The sequence below is a fragment of the Orbicella franksi genome, chromosome 7 (genome assembly GCF_964199315.1).
Source record: "Orbicella franksi chromosome 7, jaOrbFran1.1, whole genome shotgun sequence".
In the NCBI taxonomy this organism is placed as follows: domain Eukaryota; kingdom Metazoa; phylum Cnidaria; class Anthozoa; order Scleractinia; family Merulinidae; genus Orbicella; species Orbicella franksi.
Window position 1 is genome coordinate 17,985,933 of NC_138151.1, and position 18,556 is coordinate 18,004,488.

General features: G+C 39.6%; 1 pseudogene across 1 annotated transcript; it reads left to right on the forward strand.

Moving 5' to 3' along the window:
* Window positions 1-12,946, forward strand: LOC145492978 (uncharacterized; annotated as a pseudogene). Its single transcript, XR_014050077.1, has 9 exons — window positions 1-537; window positions 1,367-1,463; window positions 1,971-2,220; window positions 2,611-3,453; window positions 4,215-5,453; window positions 5,974-6,078; window positions 7,037-7,293; window positions 7,626-7,893; window positions 12,870-12,946. The product of XR_014050077.1 is annotated as an uncharacterized LOC145492978 (transcript).
* Window positions 12,947-18,556: the final 5,610 nt, after the last annotated feature.

An 18,556-nucleotide genomic window follows, 5' to 3' on the forward strand; every position in this document is an offset into this window, starting at 1 on the left:
TTCATCAGTTCCTGGAGTATGTTAGAGGTGAACAGGGTAAAAGTGATATTACCAGAGGAGAATCTGTTGTAAGTATGGATGTGTGGGATTTTGCTGGACAGCACTTGTACTATGCCTCTCACCCTCTTTTCTTGTCGTCACGGGCAATTTATGTTTTGGTATACAACCTCAGCAAGCCATTATATGCCCCTGCTGAGCCCTGTGTTAGACAAGGAACTTGTGATATACATTTGGAAAACCCAAACAACGAAACAAATCTGGATAATTTGTTATCATGGCTTGCGACAATCCACAGTATAACACAAGTAAAAGCAGAAACAGATTATGGTGCTCAAAGGAGGCTGACCTATCTGCAGCCACCAGTGCTCATTGTAGGCACACATGCTGACAAACCAGCTGAAGACATTGCAGTAATGAAATCTCAAATACAGAAGAGAATTTTTGGTAAAGAGTATGGAAAACATGTGTTCTGGCCATTGTTCAGCATTGATAACACAAGCTCACTGATAGGTCCAGAAAGAAAGAATCTTCAAACAGGTACTAACATATGGCTAACGTAATGATCATAACTACCAAGTTACAGCATAGCTAGAGATATAAGAAGTAAACATGTTGGTTCGTGTTCACCTAGTGGACACATTTGGAAACTCTTTTTTCATCAATGCATTTTGCCTTTGGTATTCATTTTGTCACCTCCAGTTTGTTTTTTGTGCTCTTTCCCAATCTAGTCAAAGGACACTTCAGACTGAATTGAAGAACAGATGGAGGTGATTGTAAAATTTGAAGGGCTGTATGCATATCGGTCCTAATTATGGTAAAATTTAGGTTATGTTACTTTTTTGCACTCTGAATTGCCAGTTGTCTTCGCTACAGAAAACGGTAAAATGTCGATTTGATGTCAGCGTGTGACCTCTATGTTGCAGACTTCCTTTTATCTCACCTTGCTTTTATCTCACCTTGCTGCTAGCCTTTGATCTTTACTTGCTTGTTCTCGTAGCTTTGCACCTCTAGCATGAGACCAGATTTGTGAGTTCATATACGACCTTGCTCTCCATGAGTTCTTGTAGCTCAGTGGATAGAGTGGCCGCCCGGTGTTCGGGAGGTCATGGGTTCGATTCCTGTCGGGGACTCAGAATATTTCTTTGTCCCATGCTCATGTCATGTTGATTAATTCACCTTCACATTTCATTACCGAGCTTAAAATTCACCATCTTTATTAACTTATCAGATTTGTGTGTGTTGAAAACTCAGACCACACCAGATTTCAACCTTTTCATTTGTAGGACCTATATGCACACTGAAAATATATCTCTATTTTCTCTATAAACATAGAATATGTGTCAAAATGTAGTGTATTTATTTTTAGAGCTAAAGGGGAACACAGGTGACATTCAAGAACTGCGGAACAAAATCATGGAGGTGTTGAGACAGGAACCATATATGGGGGAGAAAATTCCAGTTAGGTAAATTATTTTCTACAAACAAAAGCAATTGCCTGCACTCAGTTGGATTGTCATGCATGCACCAAAATTCAAAACAGAGAAGAGTCAGGATAGGATATGTTGTATTGAGCCAATATCCAGGGCATGGACTTTACCTAATACTCTTTGAACAGTGGCAGCTAGAACATCTCTTAGAAGAATGGCATTACAGAAAAGACTGCCATACTCCTGTCACTTAACAAAGGTTTTGATAAATTTCAGACAACTCTCTGTGGCATGGGTAGGTGGGGGGAATGACATCTTTTTGGCATTTTTTGATGCTCCAGTTTGACAAGCAAATCAAAATTCAAGAATTGTGGAAAGCATTGATATTCAAACAAAAATGCATGATCTTGACAAGTCGAATGGTTCTTGCACTCTCTTTGTTGGTCATTTGAGAGACAAGCCATGAGAGCAATGGAACAAAGTAAATAATAGAAATAATGCATTGTCATGAAATGTGATGCATTTTCCATGATTGTCTTTTAGATGGTTTCTGTTTGAAAAGGTGATTGAAGCTTTGATAGCTCAACAGATTTATCACAAACATCTAAAGCAACTCCAAAGTTATGCCCAAAAAAATTGCTTTATAGAAGATGCAGATGAGTTTGATGGTATGATCAGTTTCTACCATGGCCTTGGTATGATTATCAAGCATCGCAGTACAGTTGTTCTGAAGGCTCAGTGGCTGATTGACCTATTAAAGCAGCTGATAACCATTCCGCACTCAAACAAAATGGTAAGAAAATTAAATTGCTCTTCCTTTACCTGATGTTCACCTTCAATGTTTTAAAGTACCTTGTTTGAGTGTCTGAATAGTTCATATTTGTTAATTTGGCCAACCCTTTAGAGAATGATGACGGATGAATTTACATGATGCAATGCCTCTAAGATACATGTAGTAGGAATGTCTGCTATGTGAAGAGGCAGTCCCTGTTTAAAATGTATGTTCCAGAATTTGTATTTTTATAACAGCATTCATGGCATAAAACCATTTCCCATTTGAGAGAACTACCCAGTACTTGCAAGGAAGCCATCATCAACAAAACCTTTAGCCTCATGCTAGGTAGCTGAATAAATACAAGTTTATAACTGTACACCTAAATGTTATTCTGATGTTGTTTCTTAGGATCCTATACATTACAATTACTGGCGGGAACTAGAGGAAAAGGGCATCCTCTGCATGGAACTTGTTGACGATGTCTTTTCCAAGTTTATTCAACAAGGCATTATCAAAGATGACATCTTGGACATGATGGAGCAGTTTGGTTTGATCGCCAAGTTCTCACCGTCTCCAAGTGATGTAAAGTATTTTGTACCAGCTCAACTGAAGACACCTCCTAAAGACCTTTGTCAAGTGGCACCATCTCACGCTGATCCTTGTCCTTTGTATGTTCATTTTGTACATGGCTTTGTCCCTCATGGTCTGTTCTCACAGTTTGTGTCACGATTTATTTGTTGGTGTTGTAAGACATGGCCCTTGCAGCATCCCAAGCTGTACCAAAATGGAGCATGGTTTGTTATTGGGAAGCAAATCCATGATTTAATTGTCATTGGCAAGAAGAGTTTCATCAAGATTGTTCTAAGGCAAAGAATACAAAGTCTTCCGGTTAATGCACACAAGAAGATAAAAGTGGTAGTGCCAGCAGAGACGTCAGAAGAACTTCACATACATGTAGCTACACAAGTGCGCGAGTTAGTGGAAGGAACTTTGCAAACCTTGTCACAGGAGCTGCCATACCTGAGTGCACTGCAGTATGAGTTGTGTGTAGCCTGCCCATACTGTCATCAAGGGACAGACAGGGTTGGTCAAGAGTGTTATAACCATGGAAGAGTGTGTTGTGATGATGAGGAGTGCTTTCACCTTCTTGAAGTAAAACAGGATCAACCACTGATCTGTATGAGGAAGGTCTGCGATGAAGTGCGTACTGTCCGTGGACTGGAGAAATGGTTCGTGAAGGAAACAAGTCAGGTATGTGATTTATATGATCTATAATATACTTAATGGAAAAATTAGTGTACTTAACAAGAAGTCAGGCCATCCCTGTTTCATCCTATGGTGGGAGGGGTGCTGCCTGTAATGGAATATAGAGGGAGCTCTGCCTCGAAGGAGGTAGCAATTTCACAAGTTGAAGAATACTACTGTGAACAAATAATGTTAATTGCCAATGGATTAAACCTCCTGGAGTAATTCTTCCTCCCCCTCCCATCCTCCCTAGGATTTATATTGCCTTCAGGTCTAGTGTACAATGCTATATAAGTTGAAGGTTAAATTATATCTCTGGAGAAATGATTTGATAAAGGCCAGTTTATACTTATAAAAATCACAAAAGATTAAAATTGACCGATTAATGTTGAAAATAATCATCAAGAAGCTACAGAACATTACTTGCTAATTGGTTACCTATAACCTTGTGTCTTTTATTTTAAAAAGTCTCTGTCAGGCTAAGAGTCCCATACTGGTAGATTTCATCTAAGTTCCTGTAGCATGAAGCAATAGGTGTATTTTTATTTCCCCTTGGAGGATGCTAGTCCAATGCAGGATATACCCACAACATAAAATTTGCTATACTTATTATAAGTGTAGTACACATTCATACCCCAGGGTGGAGAGAGGCACTGTGAGAGCAAAGTGTGTCTCCCTTGAACACAACACAGTGACCCTGTTAAGTCTCAAACCCAGACTGCTCGATCTGGAGTCCATCTGTAATTGTAGATGTGGTTCTCTTGTAGGATTTGAGTCCTTCTGCCAAAGTTGCCACTTCACAAGATGCACCAGCAAAAGAGAATCATGGGAGGTCACGTACAGCATTGAGTGTTACTCTGTTGGCCAGTGAGTGGGATTCATCTAAGGGAGGCTTGTCAACCATAAACAGAGAGCTTGCCACAGAATTGGCCCAACATGAGCAAGTGAAAGTCACCCTCTTAGTTCCACAATTTTCCTGTTCTGAAGAAGGGAAGAGGACTGCTGAAAGCCACAAACTGTCCATTAGAGAAGCAGAGAGACGTCCAGGCTATGATGACCCCCTTGACTGGCTGAGTTCCCCACCAGAAGACCTTACCATTGACATTATAGTGGGCCATGGAGGGAAGCTTGGTAAACAAGCCCAATTCATCAGAAAATCACACAAATGTAAGTGGGTCCAAGTACTGCATACTGCTCCTGAAGAACTCGGAATGCACAAAAACTATCCAAAGGCCATTTCCAAAGGTGAAGAGAAGAGTAGAATTGAAATAGAATTGTGTGAATTGGCAGATGTTGTGGCAGCAGTTGGACCCAAGCTGACGGAGACATACTCCTCTTACCTGCGCTTTTGCAAGAAACACAAAGACATCATTCAGCTGACACCTGGCACGTTCAGTGAGTTTTCAGACGTCACACAAGCAGCAAATGAGCGTGACAAGTTTAAGGTGTTGACCTTTGGCCGTGGTGACCCTGAAGACTTCAGTCTCAAGGGATACGACATTGCGGCTAAAGCAATAGTTGAACTGAAAGACAGCTCATATCATCTGGTGTTTGTTGGTGCACCAGATGGGAAACAGGAGGAAGTTGCTGAAAACTTGCTGCAAAGTGGAATCTCTAGAAATCAGTTGTTTGTCCGAAGTTTTCTACAAAGTAAGGAAAGATTGAAAAAGTTGTTTTGTGAAGTTGACCTTGTCATCATGCCATCTAGGACAGAGGGATTCGGATTGACTGCACTGGAAGCCTTGTCTGCTGGTCTTCCCATTCTTGTGAGTGGAAACTCTGGATTTGGAGATACACTGTGCACTCTACCACTAGGCTAGGCAAGCCATTTGTGGTGGATTCTGCTGACCCAGAAGACTGGGCCAAGGCTATTAGAGCTGTACGTCTGAAAGACAGAGCAGAGCGACTGCAAGAGATTCAAAGACTACGGGCATCCTATGAAGAGAAGTTCAGTTGGAAGAAACAGTGTGAAGCCCTTATTGAGAAGATGTGGAGGTTGGTTTATGGTAAGGCTTTGACTTTATTGTTTTTTACATTGTTATGATCAATAATTATGTTACCTAAGTAAGACTCACCTGATTTGTTTTCTGGTGTTTTTTTCTCCTGTTTGTTCATCTGTTTCACAGCATATCCAGAAAATCATGCAGTAAACCATCTCTAGTCCTTTTACTAATTGTTATTGAACAAATTTTACTCTAAGCGAATCCAGATATGTTCCAAAGTTTAGCGGTGAGGGTGGAGGGGATTTTAGCAAAGATATAATGTCTGTTCTCACTACATAAAGGGGTCCTTCTGAAAAGTTGGGGGAGTGATTCTAAGTGTGTTTTTTTTTTTTTTACTTTCCATCAATAAGTTTCTTAGCTCTTTATCGAGTGTTTTGATGAAAGAAATTGTACTTCTCAAAAGTTGGGGTGGGGCTGTGGGGGGTGAAGTGAAGTTGCCGTGTCTTGCTATAAAAGGGGAGCATGCAGAGATGCTAGTGGGTGTGGAGACAGACTGATGAATTTAATTATTTCTTTTTCATAGCTTCGGAAAAACCTGTAAGTCATGAAGCATATTCTACAAGTCAGTGTAGAGACTCAGCAGAGTCTGTAGTTGGACAGATCACAAGTGAATCTCCACTACCCCCAGGTAAGCATGTAGCAACAATACTAGGATGTAGCAATATTTTCTGCAGTAACATTGTCAACATTGAAGGGAACAGGGGGAGGCGCTACTTCCAGAAATGAGCGATATGGGTGTGTGGGAGCCAAAGACATGGATTTTTGGGCTGTTTTGGTTTTAAAGTTGGTCGGATTTTTCCGTATTGCTCTACAATAAATGTGTTATTGGTAATTGACCTAAGGTTGGAATTAGGTATACAGTCGAACCTGTATATAAAGGTCACTCTCAGGACTTGAGGAACTGGCCGCTTTAAACAGGATCATTAAAAATACTCACTGAGTGTGGTCTAATGAAATGGTACTGTACTTCAGCGCAGTGCAGACATCTGGAAAGTGTTAACGATACTAAACGGCCGGTTATCAGCTTACAGTAGTTTTGTTCATGTTATTTCTTATTGGTGATGATGGATTTTGCATTTTAAACATAATAAAATACCGCATAAAATGACATTTGGCTTAGTTTCCGTTCGAGGGTGGTCGCTTAATACAGGTAAAAATAACAAAGAGACAAACGTAGGACTGCCACAGTGTGGCCACAGCTGCTTAATAGAGTTGGCCGCCTAATACAGGTAACAAATACAGTGGTTGTTTGAGTGAAAAATCGGGACTTCGAAAACTAGCCGCTTAATAGAGGGTGGCCACTTAATACAGGGCCATTATATACAGGTTTGTCTGTAGTTTTTTCATATAGAAATCCTAAAAGTATAGTTCAGTGACTATTATAAATCTCTTTCCATGGGACTGTGCATGTGAGTCTACACACTGCCATTTTCCAACTCAGTTAATGGAAACTAAGAGTTTTAAAAATGAGGTATTTTTGTCTCAAATAGGATTTGAAGAAACAGATATCGCTTTCCCTTTCCACCAAAAGTTCCAGTGAGTAACCCCTCTGCAGTAACCTTAATTTACACGTTTTTTCTTTTTAGATCTGCCTGGGCAAATGTTCATGAATCTTCAGCAAATTCAACGCAATGTAAGCAACGTCAACAGTAATACTGACCCATCAGCAGAGTTGAAGAAAATTGCATCAGACAAAGGCTTTGTGATTTCTGACAATGAAGGGTCGGGGAACTGCATGTTTCATGCGCTGTCTGAACAACTAAACCTTGTGAAAGGAATTAAGATCTCACATGGAGAATTAAGACAATCCATAGTGCAGTACCTCAGAAAGAAACCAAAACTGGTAAGTTTAGTATTTTATTTTGTTTTTTCGTGTTGAAATATCTTAACAATGATTTGTGGCTTGGGAAAATATGTTCCAAGTAATCAAACTCTAGCATTTGTGTCAGCATTTGAATTGGACTTGCAGTCCAGTACGATGGCAGAAAACTGGGCATCGCCATGTACAGGGATTAGTTGTCTTAAAATAATTTGCTTTGAGAAAAGATCTCAATATTTGGTTCTCGGTTATACATGTAACTTTAGGGAGGGACATTTCTGCCATCACACTTATACCCCCAGTATGTGTGTACTGACCTAGTTTAAAGTTAACCATTTTATTCTCCCTTCTCACAGCCTGATGGAACAGATCTGTTTAACTTCATCAATGGATATCAGTCATGGGCTGATTATCTTACAAACATGGAGCAAGATGGCACATGGGGCGATCACGTGATTCTGTATGCGACTGCAAACTGCTATAAAACGTACATTGATGTGATTAGCAGTCAGTCAAATCACCGTGACCTTACTATCAGGCCTGATGGTCATGTGATCAGCACCAACCCACTTGTGCTCGGCCATGTTCATGAAGTCCACTACGTCAGCCTGCAACCCAAACAAGGTGAGACTTTGGGCAACACACTGTGTTATAAGCCAGTTTACTGGTAATGTGTATTATTTCAACTCGTACAAGGTAAAGCTTAGTGCATCATACTGTGTACATTAAGTCTGTTTGTCATGTGTAGCATTTCCTATATTTCTCCTGGGTATTTTAACTACTCCTCTTTTTCAGAGATTTATAATTTTGTCGTGATTGTAAACAAATTTGTATGTCTCCTAGGAATGTTAAGAGTGCCTGCCTGTAAAAATCAGACAAATTCGTAGTTTCGCGGCAAAGGTCGAAAATTCGATTTCGCTCATATTCCTATGGTAGATAGGCTAGGGCATGACAAAAACTACTGGCTAGTTTTTTTGGCAAAATATCCTTTCATTTCAAAGAAATATTCAAATTACCAAATTCCGTTAAAATCGTCATTTGACGCACCATTTTATTAAACTAGTTTGAGAGCGTCGCATGCAAAACCACATCATTCTTCCGTCTTTAAAATACTCAAATATTTTTGTGCAATGTTTAAATGTGTACTGGGTTGATTTTAGGGAATGTTGCGGGGTTTTTTGGGTGCAAAATAATTAAACTTCGAAGACATGTATTTCATTCACTTAAAAGTACTTCGTTAAAACAATTGATTTTCACCATGTGCGAAACCTTCAAATGGATTAAGCTTCTGGTGGTTGAATCGCAAAAGGATGGTCTACAGATTCCTGTAAAAGGTTCTTTGGGCAAATGATTGTGAGCGACGCGAGAGTTTTTCGAAGTACGATAAAAATGCAAATATTTGAGCTTCCGTTGTCAAATTTCAATTTACGGATTAGGCGTATATTTTAGCATATGCCACATGACTTGACCTATATTAAGTTGAAATAGACACGGGGCTGATAATTTCGAAATGTTCTAACCTTATTTGCTGCAAAAGGCAGGTCCAAATGCCAATTTGACGTGTTTCTCTCACCATGCAGTAAAGATATCAACAATCATAAGTTTACTAAAATATTGAGTCGTGCTTATTTCATGCCGAGCGGCGAAGTTCACCAAAAGCGAAAGTTTGCGCATGATGTGACGATATGTCCTAACCATCGCACAAAACTTGGATTAGGGCGGAGCAGAAGGTTCAGCATTAGGGTGGGGCGGCGCTCCCGTATAAAAGACGGGGGTGCTCGTAGGAAATTTTGAAAATAACCCCTGTTTTGTGGGCGTGGCTTGGGAGTTTTTTCCCTCCCCTTGGAGGTACTGAGTCTCATGAAGAGATGATTGGTCATCGCAGTTATACACGCAACTTAAGCAGTCACTGCTTTAATTTCACGGTGAAATTAAAGCCTGAAAAAAAAATTCAGGCTATAATTTCACAACTGCTTAAGTTGTGTCCATAACTGCGATGTTCAATCATGTCTTGATCTCTTTCTCCGCAGTTCAAATATTTGATATTTCAAATATTCATTTGCACTAATTCTTACATAAACACATAACACATCTCAAGTCATATTTTTTTCGGCTCGATACCCTAAAAGGTACTGCAAAAGCTCCCGCTGTGGACCTTTCGACACTAAGCATCCTGAGATGTACCAAACCGCGTTTTTAACCCCTAAAAGTTGTGATGAGCAACCCTGTCATTTTTATATGGGAGTTTCCCCCGCGGGGTCCAGCAGCAAGTGCAGGACTATGGATGGAATTTCTGGCCATTGTAAAGGCAAAGGACCGTGTCTAAAAGGTGAAAGTGGGTTGGGAAAGAAGGAGTCAGAGATAATCTTACTCAAAATTGGTTCGTTCGCATCCATTCGTACAAGTTGGGTCAGGTACCATACGCGTCACCCAGGGCGCCCTTGCGCTCTCCTCCCTCTCCCACACACTTTTTTTTGACAAGTCTTTACAAAATCCTTCCCCAGCTCCCAGTTGTTATTGCTGAATCTCACGTAAACGCTTCAGGCCTTAATTTCGACATTTTGTTTCCATGCGGAGATCGGGCGACAGCGTACACATAAGAAAAACTGCGCACCGGAGAGCGGTTTGCAAAGAATTGTCGTGTCAAAAATTAAAAAAGCATACGTGGGAGAGGGAGGGGAGCGCGAGCGCGCGTTGAATGACGCGTTTGGGATTAGGTAACGGTACGATCACGTTGCGAAAAGCGATTTGAGAAAAAAAAAAACTTTGCAAAAGAAGCATAAATTCTCTGACTGTCGTGAAATTATTCGAAAACAGCTTTGGCCAAGTTGTTAAAAATCTTTCGAGTTCGTTTTGGCTGGTAGCTGTGAAATTTAGAGACCGGGAAAATTTTTGGATTGCGTTCAAATGTCTGGAGTGGCTCACTTGGCTCCCTTGTCAATACAGTTCAAAATTATTGTCAGTAAAATACTGTAAATAAAACCCCTATTGACCAGTTACCTCTATTAAGCGGCCGCGGCCACCATTTGGTCGTTCCGATAAGGGTTTCTCTATTGTCTTTACCCCTATTAAGCGGCCACCCAAAATTTAAAAACTTTGTTTTGGAAAGGGCAATGGCAGCCGAAGAATCTGAAATTGAAGGTGACGAGTGATAATTCAAACACACCTCTATCATGATAGTCTTGAATTAACTCCATGTTCACTAAGAAATTTATAACCCGATAGTGAAAAAATATTCAAGTTACAACCTCTATTAAGCGGCCAACCCCTATTAAGCGGCCACCTCCCATTTTCCCGAGGGTAGCCCACTGTATTATATGTAATTTATGTAAACCAAAAATAATTGCACAGCGCGAAAAGACCTACAATCTCGGCGAAAAGTAGTTGGAACACTTGAGCTGTATCACGTATCTCCCTTCCCTCCTAATCATTGTTGGAAAATATCGCGTTTTCTGCAACAAAAAAGGGAAAAATCACCTGATTATCAACATTGAAAGTGGGGGGGAGGGGAGAACTTGTTTCGTGTCCCAACTCTTTTGTCTGGGATTGTAGTTACGAGTTTAGCGTTACAGTATTACGCAGGGCATGTAGGTAGCGGTGGTCGAGTAAAAGATGACAACAGATGCATAGTTAAACTATTCATTCTTTTCATTTCTTAATTTAATCTCTCCCTACTGTGTGCTCCCTGTGGTTCCAAGCCTTACGGAGCCTTACGTATTAGGATAGAAAATTGTCCCTAAAATGGGATGACAGCATTGCGTGACGAACAAACAAGGAACTGCTGCAAGCAAAGGATTCAAGCAGCAATAGATCAAATGATGATCAAACATCATATTTTGGTGTAGTGCAAAGCAAGCAACTATCTACAAATGACTTAGCCGTTTTTGACATAGATGCAGTGGTGATCATTTGTGTGGAAAGAGGGTCTCTGATTCATGGTATTCGACCTTTAAATAAGTTGACAGTTGGCGATGTACATCGGACGTTGTGTAAACAAAAGCAAACTTCTGCTTTATGTGTGACGAATGGTGAGAGAAATACGTCAAACAACCTCGTTCCCAGGGTCTCTCATGTTACCGCCCCCTGGAGCTCCAGGGGGGCGGTAAGATGAGAGACCCTGGGAACGAGGTTGCACGTCAAATTGGCATTTGGACCTGCCTTTTGCAGCAAATAAGGTTAGAACATTTCGAAATTATCAGCCCCGTGTCTATTTCAACTTAATATAGGTCAAGTCATGTGGCATATGCTAAAATATACGTCTAACCCGTAAATTGAAGTTTGACAACGGAAGCTCAAATATTTGCATTTTTAACGTACTTTGAAAAGCTCTCGCGTCGCTCACAGTCATTTGCCCAAAGAACCTTTTACAGGAATCTGTAGACCATCCTTTTGCGATTCAACCACCAGAAGCTTAATCCATTTGAAGGTTTCGCACACGGTGAAAATCAATTATTTTTACGAAGTACTTTTCAGTGAATGAAATACATGTCTTCGAAATTTAACTATTTTGCACCCAGAAAAACCCGCAACATTCCCTAAAATCAACCCAGTACACATTTAAGCATTGCACAAAAATATTTGAGTGCTTAAAAGAATGATGTGGTTTTGCATGCGAGGCTCTCAAACTTTTTTGATAAAACGGTGCGTTAAATGACGATTTTAACGGAATGTGGTAATTTGCATATTTCTTTTAAATAAAAGGATATTTTGCCAAAAAAACTACCAAGTAGTTTTTGTCATGCCCTAGCCTATCTACCATAAAAATATAAGGGAAATCGAATTTTCTATCCTTGCCGAGTTATTTTCCATATTTATGGACAGGGACTCTTAATTACCTGTTTTATTCAAGAGAATTATCATTAAGTTATATTTAACAAATAAAGCCAAAGTTGTGTAAAACACTAATTTATGATTTTGATTGAAAACACTTGAAATAGTAAAACATGGTTTTCTGATTCCTACATGGCTTTTCAGCTGATCAGATTTTGCAACTAAGATCAAGAGAAAATATTGATAGAATACTGTTTATATTATAACAGGGACTATGACAAAATTGTGAGTAGAGTGAAATGAGTTTGGAAGATGTACACCTTTTATCCTCCGCTGTGTTGCATAATATGAATCATAGGGCTTATCTTTAACAAATAAAGAAGCCTAAGCCATGTATTACACTGTGATAAAACACGACGAGCATTTGAGAACACGAGGGAAATGTAGAAAACGCAAGCTGCAGGTGAGTGTTTTCTACATTTCTCAAGTGTTCCCAAATGTCTGGAGTGTTTTATCATAGTATAATACACGGCTTAGGCTTCTTCATTTGCTTTATGATATAGAGGTAATGCGGCAAAAAACAATAACACACGCTTTTTCTATGTTTTATACTCTGACTAAAGATGGGTTTTTGACCAATCAGAGCGTGCGCAGGGTCTTATCTACATTATAATATTTTCTATGATTCTCACCAAACTGCTCAAGGGAGGTTACTTGCACTCTCATCATCGTAGAATGATTTAATGCCTCCCGTCAAGTGGACCCGAACGTCAATTCAGTAGCTGCTACTAGTATCTGATTATTCAGTTTTGTTTTTATTCTCTTTGCAGGTTTGCGTAGCAAGTCTTGTTAGAATCAAATTTTGACAATGAAGCAACTTGTGACTTAGCTTCAAACTTCAATGTAGAAAGGTAACACAAGAACTTCATACTTGCAAGCACTGGCGGTGACAAAATGTAAGTTGCTTTATGATTAGTTTTATTTATGACATGCAAGACCTTAACAAACATTGCACAAAAAACTTCTGTGTTTCTATCGAGCGTTAATATGCGAGTGTCCCATTACAAATGCCATTATTTGATTGTAGATAGTGAGTAGCTTAGCAGTGTGTGCTTGTTGACAAAATGGCGGCTGCTTCTTTGTGTTCCGAGGTGTCTTTCTTTCTCATTTACTATGCCTGATAGTTTATTTGGACTGTGCCCTCATCAACTATCATGCAGCAGAAATATCGAGGCCATAATCTAATTGTTTAATAGAAACACAAGTGAAAGATTAGGAGAGTGCTTTTTTGAGTTCTTACAGTCTTTCACGAGTTTACTATAGCTCAATAGAAACACGGATGATTTTTTTCTATTTCCTGTTGAAAACACAACAATAAAAAGAAAGGATAGTCCCTTGTTTATTTTGTTTATCTAAATGTAAATTCTCTTTTCTTGCGCCACTGTTTTCGTGTGAGGCCTGGGGAGGAGTGAGAGTCCCATATGAAAAAGACAGGGATGCTCATCAGAAATTTTGGAAAGAATCCCTAAGAGGTACAGGTCTACACAGATACTGTTTTGTGGGCGTGGCTTCAAATCTTCTGTATTTTTACAACCTTTTTCATTTCTTCCAGTGTTACAGGATTTCCAGTTACAAGCAGCATTTCCAGCTCCTTCAGTTCACCAATATCATCAGGCAATGTGGTCAAGTGATGTTTTATGTGTGATGATAAAACTGTCAACCTGATTTATCCGCATCTAATACTATGGGCTCGTTCAATTTACCAGTCTCAAATGATTATTACTTAAGCCCAGTCTCCAGTAATCCATTCTCACATTCAGCCATTCCAGCTTCTTCAGTTCACCAGTCTCATCAGTCAGTTTAGTCAACTGTTTATTACTCAAGTCCAGTCTCCAGTTTCCATTCTCAAATCCAGCCATTCCAGCTCCTTCAGTTCACCAATCTCATCAGGCAGTGTAGTCAGCTGGTTACTACTCAAGTCCCGTATCCAGGATTTTTTTAGATTTACTGAGATGTTTTATGTGTGATGATAAAACTGTCCGTTTCTTTTTACTCACATCATGTAACACTACCTACCAGCTCCTTCAGTTCACCAACATCATCAGGCAATGTAGTCAACTGGTTACTACCCAAGTACAGTCCCCTCAGTTCCTTGAAGGTAGAACAGACAACTGGTTGTTACTTACACTAAGCACAGTCAGGTTACTCAACTCGGCAATGGCTTGAGGAAGTTCTCTCAACTGGTTCACCTCTAATGTCAGGAATTTTTCAGCTTGTTAATACTTGTTGGTAACTCTTTCAGATAATTATCTGGCAAGTCAAGTTCCTCCAATTCAGTCAGGTCAGACACAGCTTCAGGAACTTTTGACAACCCTCGGCTACTAAGATCTAAAACGCCGTCTCCGATAACAATTGTATTTTCAGTTCACTAATCTCATCAGGCAATGTAGTCAACTGGTTATCAGCCTGCAACAGTACACCAAGGTTATTGAGATATTTCATGTGTGATGATAAAACTGTCAGCTCATTGTCACTCGCATTCAGCCATACCAGCTCCTTCAACAGCTTCAATTCAGTTCACCAATCTCATCAGGCAATGTAGTCAACTGGTTATCACCCCACAACAGTAGCCGGAGTTTATTGAGATGTTTTATGTGTGATGATAAACCTGTCAGCTCATTGTTACTCACATTCAGCCATACCAGCTCCTTCAGTTCAACAATCTCGTCAGGCAATGTAGTCATTTGGTTATTACTCAAGTCCAGTCTCCAGTGGCCATTCTCACATCCAGCCATTCCAGCTCCTTCAGTTCACTAATCTCATTAGGCAATGCAGTCAACTTGTTACTACTCAAGCACAGTCCCCTTAGTTCCTTGAAGGTAGAACAGACAACTGGTTGTTACTCACACTAAGCACGGTCAGGTTACTCAACGCAGCAATGGCTTGAGGAAGTTCTCTCAAACTGGTTCTCGTCTAATCTCAGCGTTTTCAGATTTTTCAGCTTGTAAATACCTGTTGGTAATTCTTCCAGATAATTATCTGACAAGTCAATTTCCTCCAATTCAGTCAGGTCAGTAACAGCTTCAGGAGCAGTTACTATTGACAACCCTCTGCTACCAAGATCTTGATTTGTTCTGATAGACATGTTGAAATGCACAAACGTAATTCCAGAGGAAGAAATTCTACATGGTCATTTGGTCAACATCTGATGCTGGTTTGTTTTGCTATCTAATCAGTAGGCGCTCTTACCTGACTCACCCCATTCGTCTTCATAAAACTTCCTACAGTGCGTGGCATGGTGCGAGATGGAACCGCAAGGTGAGATGGGTAACCCTTGCTCCCCTCGCGCTTTTCCCCTTGCGCCGTGCCACGTGTTGTATGAAGAAGACTGGAGATGAGTCAGCTCTCTTACAGGCTCTTTCCCTGGTGCAGCATTTACATGAAGATGTTTTGAGTTTTTGTCATCTTTTATCTGATGATTCTGGATTTACTCTCCTTATTGTGACAAAATTAAAGATCAAATGGCAACCTTAATTCACAACAGGATTTCGTCCTTCTAAGAAATTTGGGATATTAAGTAAGACGATAATATGGTTGGAAGAATGAAAATATTTACTTATTTGCTTCAATGTGATATATTTCCCGTGTAGTTCTGTTGCATTACTCACACAGCAAAATTGTGTTTTCATTTCAGCAAATAAATGTTGGAAGTCGGTGTAGTGGCCTGGGTAAATTTAAGAGCTCCAGCTAGCCTCCAGTCCCTCTCAGAAGTCTCTGCATTGGTTTTCATCTTCAGGAAAGAGATAGCCTGTGAGCCGGCTCACCTTTGAGTCACACGCGTGAGCGGCGAAGTGCTAGTCAGCGAGCGAGGAGTCTTATGCAGAAAGGAAGTCAGCCTGCCTTGATCTCTGATCTCTGTTGTTCCCAGGGTCTCTCTGTCCTCTTCCCAAGAGTGAGAGAGGGGGACCGTGGGAACGGGGTTAAACTTTGCTGCTTGCACGTGTGTTCCTCAAGTGTGAGCCTGTTCGCATGCTAGGAAAGAGAATTCCTTGTTTCATTCAAATTTCTTTTTGAGGGATCAGATCTTTTTTTGACCCCTATTACTTTCCTAACAAATTTTCCTTTGAATCGTAAATAATTACATAGAATACTCAACATTAGATTTAGAATAGCAAATAATAAACGGATACTCATTCTGAGGTTTGGATTAGAAGATTGTACATAAAGATATTTACTTTAATTAACAAATAAACTTGCTCAAAATGCAGCCCTATCTACGAGGGTCTCAATGTGGTTAACCGTCAGCCGTCAAACAGCACAAAATTTAACCGAAAACCATCAAAAAACTGCAATTTTTGCTGTAAACCGTCCGAGAAAGAGGCAGTTCAGTGTTAACCGTCAAATGGTTTAAAGGTATTTCAAATCTCACCATTTTATTGGCTCATCACGGACTTCTGACTCTCAAAGAATCTTTAAAGTGGTACTGTGATCAAATTTCTACACCTTTATTTTTTAAATGTATCACATAGAGTTCCATGAAAGAATAAAAACACCGTTTACCGTTTTCAAATATCTGTATTAGTTCCGGAGATATTTAAGTTTCAAAAATGTGTAAAATGTGCAAATTAGATGACTGATATACACTCAACCCAATATTATATTAAGTATATAAATAGAGCTATCTTGGTCAATTTACAGCAGAATCCATTGAAACTTGGTAGGCTTCTAGTTCTACAGGAAACACACCTACGGCTATAAAAATTTCTGTTCCCATGGCAACTCACTCTTTTCCAGTCCCCACCCGCTTGATTTCAAGATGTTAGTGATTTTCAGCTTGAAAAACATTAAAGGAGGCCACGAGTTCGAGTTAACATATTTATATACCTGCTGGATCATGCAGATGAGACACCATGACCAAATATCAAAATGGATCGCCAAAGGTGGCGAGAAAAGCCATTAATATTGGGGAGGTCTGGAACCCAGTATGTTGCCATGTTAACAAAACTGTCAAGCTCGTATTGTGGAGTACATTTAGTAGAGTCTTACTGCAAAGAATCAAACATTTCTGATACAAATTGGCTGAGATATCTTTCTTCATATTTGATCAAAATTTGGTTGAGTGTATGACGTCATCATTTGGCTAATTTGCATATTTTAAAAACATGAATATTTCAGGAACGAAAAGAGACATTTGAAAAAAGTAAATGGCATTTTTCTTCTTATAAAGACTTCTTGTTTGTGTTTTAAAATGTCTTAGATAGGAGAGATGCGATTTTCGTCATAGTACCACTTTAAACTTGTAAACTAGTTTCCATGTTCCCAAATAAGTTGACACTATGTTTTTTTCGTTGTTGAGGACCAAGCGCATTGGAGCTTTCAAACAGCATTTGATCGATAGCCACAGTTAGAGAAGAAATTGATCTCGGCTCATTCATTATGTATTTCATTATTCATTATGTAGTTGTATATTATTTAAGAAATAGAAAATATGTACCTTGTTTCTGTCGAGTTTTGCCATAAATCTACTAGCGTTCTATCACGAATGCCGTTCTCTGATTAGCTACTCTACTCACTATCTATTCTGTTGTAGATAGAGAGTAGCGTAGCAGTATCAGTTGATAACAAAATGACGACCGCTTCTTTGCGTTATCTAAGTATCTGGAGAGCTGATTTTAGATGAAGTTTTGAACGACAGGTAGATTTATACTAGATTAAACGCCTCATAGTTGAACGTGTCATAGTTGACCCGTGCTTCGCCCTCTACAGTGAGAATTATCTAATTGTTAAATAGAAACACGAGTGGAAGTTTGGGAGAACGAGAAAATGCGATAGAAACACGAGCCGACGGGCGGCTGTTTCCACGGGTTTCAGGAGTTCTCTCAAACTATCACGGGTGTTTCTATTTAGCAATTAGATTATGAGCTCGAAATTTCTATGAGGTGATAGTTGATGAGGCCGAAGGCCAAATCAACTATCACGTCATAGAAATCGAGAGCGAATAATCTAATTGTTTTAGTAGAATTCTAACTCAAATTAAACGCAAATAATGGTTTCCAAATATTTTTCGACGCATTATTGAACTTTACCCTTTAATAAAATCGCACGTGTTGAATTGTCTTTGGTAAATTTGCGGTTGTTTACGCGCGCGCACCGGTTTTTCAATGATTTCAAGTTTTTAAAGTCATGAATCCGATTATGTCCTTCTTTTAGTCTTCTCAGGAATTTAATTATCCATTTACATCTAAAATTTCTTCCAAAACTTCGGAAAAGCGATAAAAACGTCGCATTTCGTGGACGACCGACAGCTGCTGCACTGTAATGGCAGATAGTATACGAGTAGCTCAGCCAATCAGATTGCAGCATTTGCATTAGTATACCATTAGAATTCTACTAAAACAAGATAGAAACACGCAGGACGTTGTCTATTTCTTTTAGAGAATTCCGCGACGGCGAGAAAAAAGAAAACAACTCGTTTACTTTGATCATCAAAATGTGAATTCTCTTTTCTCTCGCCATC